General features: G+C 38.7%; 1 long non-coding RNA gene across 9 annotated transcripts in view; it reads right to left on the reverse strand.

Moving 5' to 3' along the window:
• Window positions 1-11,107, reverse strand: part of LOC131744416 (uncharacterized) — a 198,617-nt gene extending 187,510 nt beyond the window's left edge. For 8 of the 9 annotated variants that reach the window (XR_010837966.1, XR_010837962.1, XR_010837965.1 and 5 more), the window contains exon 1: window positions 10,912-11,105. This is a non-coding gene — a long non-coding RNA (uncharacterized lncRNA). Of the gene's footprint in view, window positions 1-10,911 lie in introns of all 9 variants that reach the window. The other variant, XR_010837967.1, reaches the window with a different exon arrangement.
• Window positions 11,108-11,931: the final 824 nt, after the last annotated feature.

Below are 11,931 nucleotides of genomic sequence, written 5' to 3' on the forward strand. Positions count from 1 at the left end.
TTCCACTACTGCAAGATGAAAAGAGCTCTAGAAAATAGCTGTACAACAATGCAAATGTACTTTACTTAACACTGATCTGTACACTTAAAAATGGTGAAGTTGATAAATTTTCTGTTATTTTACCAAAATATTTTAAAGTCGATTAACTGCTTAAAGCAAAAATAATAATATACTGTGGAGTTTATAATGTGTAGATGTAAAATACAAGAGAAAATAGTACAAAGGATGGGAGGGAAGTAAATAGTATTACACCACTGTAAGGTTCTTACCTTGTGAGTGAAGTAGTATATTAATTTGAGGTAGGCTGTTACAACTTAAGCACAGGCATACTTTGGAGATATTACAGGTTCAGTTCCAGGCCACCAAAAATAAGGAGACTATGGCAATAAAGCAAGTCACATTAATTTTTTTGTTTCCCAGGGCATACAAAAGTTATGTTTACAGTAAGTCCCCTACACACAAACAAGTTCCGTTCTGAGAGCGCATTCATAAGTCCTATTTGTTTGTAGGTCCAATAAAGTTAGCTGACTAACACAATTGACTATATGGTACTGTACTGTAATAAGTTTATAATACTTTTCACAAAAATAATACATAAAAATAAACACAAAAAAGAAAATATTTATAATTTTACAGTACAGTACCTCGAAAAGTACAGTACAGTAGTACAGTACAATAGCTAGCATACAAGGGCTGGCATCAAGTGAACAGGCAATAAGAGTTACTGACTGGAGGAGGGAGAGGAGGTGGGAGATGGTAGAGCTGAAGAATCATCAGCAACAGGAGATGGAGGGCAAGCTGCAATTTCACTCATGCCTGACAAGAATGGAACGCATATTCGCATTTTTGAAAGTTTGCAACTTGAAGGTTAGTATGTAGGGGACTTACTGTACACTATAGTGTGGTCCTTCAAGTGTGCAAGAGCACTGTGTACTAAAAAATGTACATACATAACTTAATTTAAAAATACTTTATTGCTAAAAAATGCTAACCATTATCTGACAATGCAGGGTTGCCAAAAAACTTCAATTTGTAAAAAACACAGTATCTGTAAAGTGCAATAAAACTAAGTGTGATAAAACAAGGTATGCCTGTACATGTTGATATACTGTAATCTCTAAAGCGGCCAATAAAATAACAACACAAGAAAGTATGACTGAGGATCAAGACAGGATGGTGGAGTAGAAGGACATGAGCTTACCTCTTCTGATGGAAATACTAGGGTCACGACTAAGTACTGAACAACCACCGATGAAGAAATGCTGGAACCTACCAAAACAGATACACTACATTCAGGGATGCAGAGGAGGCCACAGCAAGACGGTAGGAGGGGCATAATCACAATAGAAGCAAATCCCAACCATGCCAGGTGGGCAACCCACAAACTGGAAAATAATTATACCACAGAAGTTCTCCCAAAGGTGTGAAAGTTCTGAGCCCAACATAAGGCTTGGTAACCTGAGGGTCTGGCAACTGGAGGAGGAGCCCCCAGAGAATCTGACTTTGAAGGCCACTGGGGTTTAATCATAGGAATTCCACAGGACCAAGGGAAACAGCGACTCGATGGTTGCAGGGCACACAAAGCGTCTCAAGTGCACCAGGACCCAGGGAAAAAAGTGGTGACATCATAAGAGACTGGGCCAGAAAAAACTGCTAGTAATGGAGGTCTCCTGCAGAGCTGGGGGGTGGGGGGGCAGCTGTGGCTCACTGCAGAGACAAGGACACTGGCGGTGGCAGTTCTGGGGAGTACCCACTGGCATGAGCCCTCTTGGAGGCCACAGTTTTCTCACCAAGACCTGGCCCCATCCAACAGCCTGTAGGTGCCAGTGCTAAGATGCTTCAAGGCAAACAATCAACAGGGCAGGAGCACAGCACTAACCATTAGCAGAAAAGCTGTGTAAAGTCTTCCTGAGTAAACATCCACCAGACAAATACACCCCCTGACACAGCCCTGTCCACCAGAGGACAAGCCCCAGCTCCACCCACCAGTGGGTAGGTAACAGTCCCTCCCACCAGAAAACCTGCACAAGTCTCTTAGACAACGTCATCCACCAGGGAGCCGACAGCAAAAGCAAGAGGAACTACAACCGTGCAGCCTAAGGAACAGAAACCGCAATCACAGAAAGTTAGACAAAATGAGATGACAGAGGAATATACCCAAGATGAAGGAACAAGATAAAACCACAGAAGAACAACTAAGTGAAGTTGAAATAGGCAATCTACTGGAAAAACAATTCAGAGTAATAATAGTAAAGATGATCCAAGATCTTGAAAAACAATGGAGGCACAGATTGAGAAGATACAAGAAATGATTATCAAAGACATAAAAGAACTAAAGAACAAACAAACAGATGAACGATAGAAAAACTGAAATAAATAATACACTAGAAGGAATCAATAGCAGAGTAACTGAGGCAAAAGAATGAAGACGTGAGCTGGAAGATACAGTGGTGGAAATCACTGCCACAGAACAGAATAAAGAAAAAAGAATGAAAAGAAATGAGGTCAGCCTAAGAGACTTCTGGGACAACATTAAACACATAAATATTTGCATTATTGGTCCCAGAAGGAGAAAAGACAGAGAAAGGGACTGAGAATACATTTGAAGAAACAATAGCTGGCAACTTCTAACATGGGAAGAAAACATTCCCCCAAGTCCAGGAAGTGCAGAGAGTCCCAGAAAGGATAAACCCAAGAAAAAGCAAGCAAAGACACATAGAAAACAAATGACAAAAATTAAAAGACAAAGAAATAATATTAAAAGCAGCAAGGGAAAACAACATACAACTCCCATAAGGGTCTCAGCAGACTTCAGCAAAAACTCTGCAAGCCAGCAGGGAGTGGAATGATATACTTAAAATGCTCAAAGGGAAGAACCTACAACCAAGTATACTCTATACAGTGCGGCTCTCATTCAGATTCGATGGAGAAATCAAAAGCTTTACAGACAGGCACAAGCTAAAAGAATTTAGCACCACCAGACCAGCTTTACAACAAATGCTAAAGGAACTTCTCTAGATGGGAAACACAAGAAAAGAGAACAAAAGAAAAAGGGAGAAAGAAGACCTATAAAAATGAACACAAAACATTAAGAAAATGGCAATAGGAACATACATATTGATAATTACCTTAAATGTAAATGGATTAAATGCTCCAACCAAGAGACAGACCAGCTGAATGGATACAAAAACAAGACCCATATATATGCTATCTATTAGAGACCCACATCAGACCTAGTGACCCACAGAGACTGAAAGTGAGGGGATGGAAAAAGATATTCCATGCAAATGGAAATCAAAAGAAGGCTGGAGTAGCAATATTCATATCAGACAAAATAGACTTTAAAATAAAGACTGTTACAAGAGACAAGGAAGGACACAACATACTGATCAAGGGATCAATCCAAGAAGAAGATATAACAATTGTAAATATATATGAACCCAACATAAGAACACCTCAATACATAAGGCAAATGCTAACAGCTGTTAAAGGGGAAATCAACAGTAACACAATAATAGTGGGGGACTTTAACACCCTATTTACACCAAAGGACAGACCATTCAGACAGAAAATTAGTGAGGAAACACAAGCCTTAAATGACAAATTAGACCAGACAGACTTCATTGATATTTAGTGGACATTCCATCCAAAAGCAGCAAAACACACTTTCCTCTCAAGTGCACACAGAACAGTCTACAGGATAAATGACATCTTGAGTCAAAAATCAATCCTTGGTAAATTTAAGTAAATTGAAATCATATCAAACATCTTTTCTGACCACAACACTATGAGATTAGAAATCAACTACAGGAAAAAAACTGTTAAAAACACGAACACATGGAGGCTAAACAATGTGTTACTAAATAATCAATGGATCACTGACAAAATCAAAGACAATATCAAAAAGCACCTAGAGACAAAGGACAAGGAAAACACGATGATCCAAAACCTATGGGACATAGCAAAAGCAGTTCTAAGAGGGAAGTTCATAGCAATACAATCTTTCCTCAAGAAACAAGAAAAAATTGAAGTAAACAACTTACCCTCCTTACACCTAAAGCAACTAGAGAAGGAACAAACAAAACCCAAAGTTAGTAGAAAGAAAGAAATCATAAAGATCAGAGCACAAATAAATGAAATAGAGATGCAGAAAACAATAGGAAAGATCAATGGAACCAAAAGCTGGTTCTTTGAAATGATAAACAAAATTCATAAACCTTTAGCCAGACCCATCAAGAAAAAAAAAGGGGAGGACTCAAACTGATGAAATTAGAAATGAAAAAGGAGAAGTTACAACGGGCACACAAAAATACACAGGATCATAAGAGATTGCTACAAGCAAATATATGCCAATAAAATGGACAACCTAGAAGAAATGGACAAATTCTTGGAAAGGTACAAACTTCTAAGAATGAAGCAGGAAGAAATTTTAAAAAGTGAACAGACCAACCACAAGTACTGAAAATTGAAACTGTGATTAAAAATCTTCCAACAAACAAAAGCCCAGGACCAGATGGCTTCACAGGTGAAATCTATCAAACATTTAGACAAGAGTTAACACCTTCCCTTCTGAAACTATCCCCAAAACTTGCAGAGGAAGGAACACTCCAAAGCTCACTCTACAAGGCCACAATGACCCTGATACCAAACCAGACAATGATATCACACAAAAAAAAGAATATTCCATGCCAAATATCACTGATGAACAAAGACTCAAAAACCCTCAACAAAATGCTAGCAAACCAAATCCAACAACACATTAAAAGGATCATACACCATGATCAAGTGGGATTTTTCCCAGGGATGCAAGAATTTTTCAATAGCTGCAAATCAATCAGTGTGATACACCACATCAACCAATTGAAGAAGAAAAACCATATGATCATCTCAGTAGATGCAGAAAAACTTTATGAAAAAATTCAACACCCGTTTATGAGAAAAACTCTCCAGAAAGTGGGCATAGAGGGAACCTACCTCAAGATAATAAAGGCCATATATGACAAATTCACAGCAAAAATCATTCTCAATGGTGAAAAACTGAAAGCATTTCCTCTAAGATCAGGAACAAGACAAGGATGTCCACACTCACCATCATTACCAACATAGTTTCAGAAGTCCTAGCCATGGCAATCAGAGAAGAAAAAGAAATAAAGGGAATCCAAATTGGAAAAGAAGTAAAACTGTCTCTGTGTGCAGATGACATGACACTATACATAGAAATCCTGAAGATGCTACCGAAAAAACTACTAGAGCTCATCAATGAATTTGGTAATGTTGTAGGATACAAAATTAATACACAGAAATGTCTTGCATTCCTATACATTAACAATGAAAGATCAGAAAGAGAAATCAAGGAAACAACCCCATTTACCATCGTATCAAAAAGAATAAAACACCTAGGAATAAACCTACCTAAAAAGGCAAAAGACCTGTACTCAGAAAACTACAAGATACTTATGAAAGAAATAAAAGGTGACACAAACAGATGGAGAGAGATATACCATACCCTTGGATTGGAAGAATCAGTATTGAGAGAATGATTGTACTGCCCAAAGCAATCTACAGATTCAATGCAATCCCTATTAAATTACCAATGGCATTTTTCATAGAATTAGAACAAAAACATTTACAATTTGTACGGAAACATGAAAGACCCTGAATAGCCAAAGCAATCTTGAGAAAGAAGAACGGAGATGGAAGGATCAGGCTCCCCAACTCCAGACTATACTGCAAAGTTAGTCACCAAAACAGTAGGGTACTGGCACAAAAACAAAAATATAGATCAATGAAACAGGATAAGAAAGTCCAGAGGTGAACCCAGAAACCTATGTCACCTAATCGATGACAAAAAAAGCAAGAATATACAATGGAGAAAAGACAGCCTCTTAAAAAAGTGGTACTGGGAAAACTGAACACCTACATGTTAAAGAATGAAATTAGAACACTCCCTAACACCATACAGAAAAATAAACCCAAAATGGATTAAAGGCCTAAATGTAAGGCCAGATACTATAAAACTCTTGGAGAAAAACATAGGCAGAACACTCTTTGACATAAATTGCAGCAAGATATATTTTTATCCACCTCATAGAGTAATGGAAATAAAAACAAAAATAAACAAATGGAACCTAATGAAACTTAAAAGCTTTTGCATAGCAGAGGAAACCATAAATAAAATGAAAGAACAACCCTCAGAATGGGAGAAAGTATTTGCAAACGAAGCAACCAAGAAGGAATTAAACTCCAAAATACACAAACACCTCATGTAACTCAATATCAAAATAAGAAACAACCCAATCAAAAAATGGGCAGAAGATTAAATAGACAATTTTCCAAAGAAGACATACAGATGGCCAAAAATCACATGAAAAGATGGTCAACATCACTAATTACTAGAGAAATGCAAAACAAAACTGCAATGAGGTATCACCTCATACAGGTCAGAATGGCCATCTTCAAAAAATCTACAAACAATAAATGCTGGAGAGGGTGTGGAGGAAAGAGAACCCTCCTACATTGTTGGTGGGAATGTAAATTGGTACAGCTACTATGGGGAACAGTATGGAGGTTACTTAAAAAAGTAAAAACAGAGCTACCATATGACCCAGCAATCCCACTCCTGGGCACATAGCCAGAAAAAAACATGGTTTGAAAGGATACATGCACCCCAATGTTCACAGCAGCAAGACATGGAAGCCACCTAAACGTTTATTGACAGATGAGTGGATAAAGGAGATGTGGTATATATGTAAGGTAATATTACTCAGCCATTAAAAACAATGAAATAATGCCATTTGCAGCAACATGGATAGACGTGGAGACTATCATACTAAGTGAAGTAAGTCAGACAGAGAAAGAGAAATATCATATGATACTGCTTATATGCAGAATCTAAAAAAAAATGATACAAATGAACTTATTTACAAAACAGAAACAGACTCACAGACTTAGAGAAGGAACTTATGGTTACCAGCGGGGAAGGGTGTGGGGAGTGATAGATCGGGAATTTGGGATTGACGTGTACACAGTGCTATATTTAAAATACATAACCAACAAGGACCTGCTGTATAGCACAGTACTGGCTCAATACTCTGTAATAACCTAAATGGGAAAAGAATTTGAAAAATAATAGATACATGTATATGTATAACTGAATCACTTTGTTATACACCTGAAACATTGTTAATCAACTATACTCCAATATAAAATAAATTTTTAAAAATTCAGATTCCTGTGCTTCACCTTGGACCAGCCAAACAGGATTTAATACATAGAGTCCAGCAACCTGCTTATTAAATAAACACCTCATGTTAATCTTAGCCACACTGTTTTGGAAACTATTGCAACTATCAAGTTTCATCTAATTCTGTATATTCTATCTTTCCAATGTTTCTCATCCATTTCTCTCCTTTCCTATGGCCTCTACCCTAGTTTAAGCCTGCTTCATCTCTTAGCTGGACATCTGTAATAGGATTTCCTTGCCTCTAGGATATTTTCCACTCTAATTCATCCTGCACACAGGGGCCTTTTTATTCTTACTAAATCACAGCTCCACTCATTTAATGTGACAAGAACTTATTGAGAGCATACTATATACCAGGTGCTCTAGGGCAGAAGGTTCCAAGTGGGGCTGATAATCAGAATCATTAAGTGAGAGAAACCTTTTTAAAAAAAAGATTCTCTAGCATTCCTCCAGGCCTACTAAATTAGAATCTATAGAGCCAGACTTGAGAAAAGTTTATTGTTAAAAAGTTCCCCAGGTGACTCTGATACTTTTGAGCAACACTAGACTGGAGCAAATAAAGATTAAAACATTCTTCTGTATTACAGATTGTACTGGGGGAGTTGTGAACATATGCAAATAACATATAACACATTGGTTAATGTGTACCAAGTGCCACACGGAAGAGTAATTCTAATTGCATTAAACACTTTTAGTAACACGCCAACCTGGAAGAAATCTTTTCCTCCTCTGATTTTCCACAGTACTTTATAATTCTCTTACAGTCTCATTTTTATCTTGCACTATAATTATTTTTGTATATGTCTCCTGTCCTTTCCACTTTTATTTGAAATCAGAACTTTGGCTTTATCAGAGCACATAATCTGACAAAGAATTTTTTTCAGAGTTCTAATTTATTTACAGGATAAAGCTGTATCGCCCAAAATACTAAATTATGCATGGTTATGCATTTAATAAATTATCTCAAAAATTGGATGTCCTTGTAACTCTTGGATATATGTGGCCAAATTTATGGATTTTAATCTCAGCAAGGCACTTAGTACAGTTCCTTCAATAAAGCAGGTACTCAATAAAAAAGTTATGTGTGAACCAATGGGAAAAATGGGGAAAATGTCTTTGGATATGCAAAAACATACTTAGTATGTCCAGTATCTACTTAAGAGGTCATAGATTCCAAATGAAATAATATGCTGGTGGTTTCTGCAAACCAGATCCCTATGAGCCAAAACCAATCAGCTTGTTTTTGTTTGTTTGTTTGGATGACCCGGGATTTTGTTGGTGTGCTGGGATGTGTGTGTGTTGTGTTTTTTGACAAATTTTAATTTGAATGTCTTTGGGCAAATATTCTCTGACTTACCACAGGCTCTCCCATTCCCTATTACCTTACACTAATCTGATGTACACAATTATGTTATCTATAGGTCTAAAGATGAGAGTTCTAATGATGACAGACAACTGCTCTCAATCATTTCTTCTTTTTGAGTGTTGGTTATTGTTACGGACTGAATTGTGTCCCCCTGCAAATTCATATGCTGAAGCCCTAATCCCCAGTACTTTAGAATGCAACCACACCTGGAGATAAGGTCTTTAAAGAGGTAACTAAATTAAAATGAGGTCTTTAGGATGGGCCCTAATCCAATATGTCTGATGTACTTATAAAAAGAAATATGGACACAGATGTGTATGTCCATGAAGTAAAGACCATGTGAAGACAGAGGGAAAACTACATGCCAAGGAGAGAGGCTTCAGAATGAAATCAACCCTGCTGACACCTTGATATTGGACTTTCTAGCCTCTAGAATTGTGAGAAAATTAATTGCTGCTGTTTATTCCATCAGTCTGTGGTATTCTGTTACAGCAAACCCAGCAAACGAATTCAGCTACCAACTATATTTAATACTAATCTTAACTTAGGCATTTTTACATCAGAATTAAGTTTACCATGTTCAAGTCATTCTGCCAGGTACAGTGGTGAATACAACTCTAAGTAGCTTTTGTTCAAGTCATTCTGCCAGGTACAGTGGTGAATACAACTCTAAGTAGCTTAGAAGCTAGCAGATGTGGCAAACTACATGTAAGATACATTCATCAACATAAATGATAAAAACATTACCAGCCCTAAAGAAAAAAAAAAGCCAAATAAAGAGTATATTTATAATTCTATATGTGTTCTGGAGGGAGAGAGTTAACTATGGGTTACAGCTCAAAAAAATTCAGAATGTGACCTGGGTCTTAAGAGATTAGTAAGATTCAACCAAGCTGAGGGGAGAGGACATTTAGGTGAGAGTAATAGAGAGTACAAATTCAAATGCTACTACAGAGAGCATTGTTTTTCCCAAGTAAATCTGCCTTAGATTCAGGTCTCCTTTCTTGGCTTTCTAAACTCTATAATCACTATATATTTCTTAATTAATGTCCTAAATCCTTATAAAATTTAGGCATTTTCCCCCTGCAGATAAATAACAGTATAACTGACTTTGTTCAGTATAATACTGACATCCAAAAGATGGTCTGGTTCATCTCTAAAGCTTCTTGTGCTTCTGCTGAGAGTTGGTTTTATTTTCAAATGGTCTATGAGGGCAATAAGCAGCTCACAGAACATTCTCTTTTGAAATCCGGCCATTTTTTGATCTCTTGCTTGTTAAATCTCATCATAGTAGATGGCTCCACAGTGCAGGTGGCCTGTGTTTTCTTAAGTGCCTCTTCATCTGAAGAATGTGTTACTCTATTCATTAATGTTTCATACCTAAGTATTCTAATATATTTAATTTTTTATTTAATGAAATTTCTAACCTTCAGGCTGAGTAAGTTATTTGGAATGTTTCATCCAAGCTGCTGGAAAAGTGTTCAATAGCAAGGAGTTTTAAAGATGGAATTTTAAGAAACGGGTTGGCAGGAACCTAAACACATATAGATCTAAGCTTTCATAAATGCTTCCCTGTCTTAAGTGTAGAGGAAGAAATTCTTCTTGATAAGCAGATAAGTTCTGCTGAATTTTTCTTTTAGATTTTGGAGACAAGAATTTAACGACTTTTGTTTTGTTAAAAGATGTGTTTCAAAGCTGGAAGGTTTTTTTTTAAGTATTATTTGTCTGTAGAAAGCCTTACTTCTCCTCCATCATTTCAACAATGCTTACTTTCTTCCATAAATGAGATTTAGGTGAGACCATTATCGCCAAAAGAGATACACGTTGAACCAAAGGAGCCATGCATAGCACCTGGTTTCAATTATTTTAGATTCAAGTGATAATCTAAGAAAGGAGGAGCCTCACCTTAATTAGCTTGATTGCTGTAATAGTCTGGATTCAAAGCACCTGCCCATCTTACCATCTAACTTCAAACTTACGGGAGATTAAGGACTTAGAGAAGCTTTTAGACTGTTACATGAAATTTTAAAATTAAGCTCTTTAATACCCGGTTTAGATGAAATTTGACGGTCAGAAATAACTAGAATTTTAAATTTAACCATAATTCAAGTTGCACCCAATATTTAAAGACTACAAACTGTGTACGATACAGTAAAAATTCACACGGTAAACCATTACTAAATGTTTAGAAATATAAATTTTCACCTTTTTCTTTTTTTAGTACCCGCTCCCCAGGTGACAAAGTGGACTCAAGTTTCCGTTACCCCTTACCCAACAAGTGGTGGTGGTACTACACGCTTACCTTGGGGAAACAACTTGCACTTTATAACTGGACAGGAAAATCGTTTGGTGAGAGAGAAGGCTAAAGGAAACGGAGGCCGGTGGCGTGACCGTAGCACAGGCCCGCGGTTACTCTTGAGGAGACGGCCTCACCCACAAACCACCTGGACCACCTAACATGACCGCTTTTCCCGCGGCGTCTCGCCTTCCGGCTGTAAGTCACCACAGCCCGCCCACCGGAAGCCGTCGTCATGGCAGTGCTGTTTGGTCCCACCCCATCACTTCGCCCCGCCCACCGCCGTGTACGCTTGCGTCCAGCCGGGCTTCGATTGGTCCATCTGTTTTTCACTCTGGAAGACGTTCCGGGCTGGGAGGCTCTGGAAGTCTCGCTTGAATTTGTGGCGCGGAGAGTTCGTGAGGTAAGGAAGTCAGCTGGGCGTCTTGCTGGAGCCAACAACCTGGGTGGTGAGCGACCCTGAGGGGAGAAGGACGATAAGGGCGGCCGAGGTGCAGGGACACTGAGTCAAACAAGCCGCCTCGAGATGGGGGGCTTCAGCCGGGCTGCTTCCCTCCCTGAGGCAGCCCCTCTGTTCGCTTCCTCGCAGCCTCTAGGTTCTTCTCTCACGTCGTTTTCCTCGCGTCTCAGAGACAACGGGCTCGCCCCTCTTCTTGCGCCCCTGGAGGGAGACTCCTCCTGACGCTCCCTTTTCCTCTTCTTTCGCGGTGTCTCTCATTTCCTTCCCTCTCCAGTAGCAACCCTCCGACCCTGCCGTGCTTACACCTCCCGCAAGCGTACTTGACTCCCCCCGACCTCTTTCGTAATTATATCCGGCGCTCTGTCACCATCACTGTCAGAAACTTTCAACCTGCCCTTGACAGTGTGGAAAAGACTCCTGAGCAACGTGGGGAGCGCCCCACGTCTCACAAACTGAGTCCAGAACGTTCCTTATCAAGAAATAGGATGCTGCTGTCCACTTCTTCCCAACTGGGACGCAGTGAAGGTCCCGTGGAAAGCGGCAAGTGCAAGCGCTGTATAAATTAG

This window comes from Kogia breviceps, chromosome 18 (genome assembly GCF_026419965.1).
Source record: "Kogia breviceps isolate mKogBre1 chromosome 18, mKogBre1 haplotype 1, whole genome shotgun sequence".
NCBI classification, from domain to species: domain Eukaryota; kingdom Metazoa; phylum Chordata; class Mammalia; order Artiodactyla; family Physeteridae; genus Kogia; species Kogia breviceps.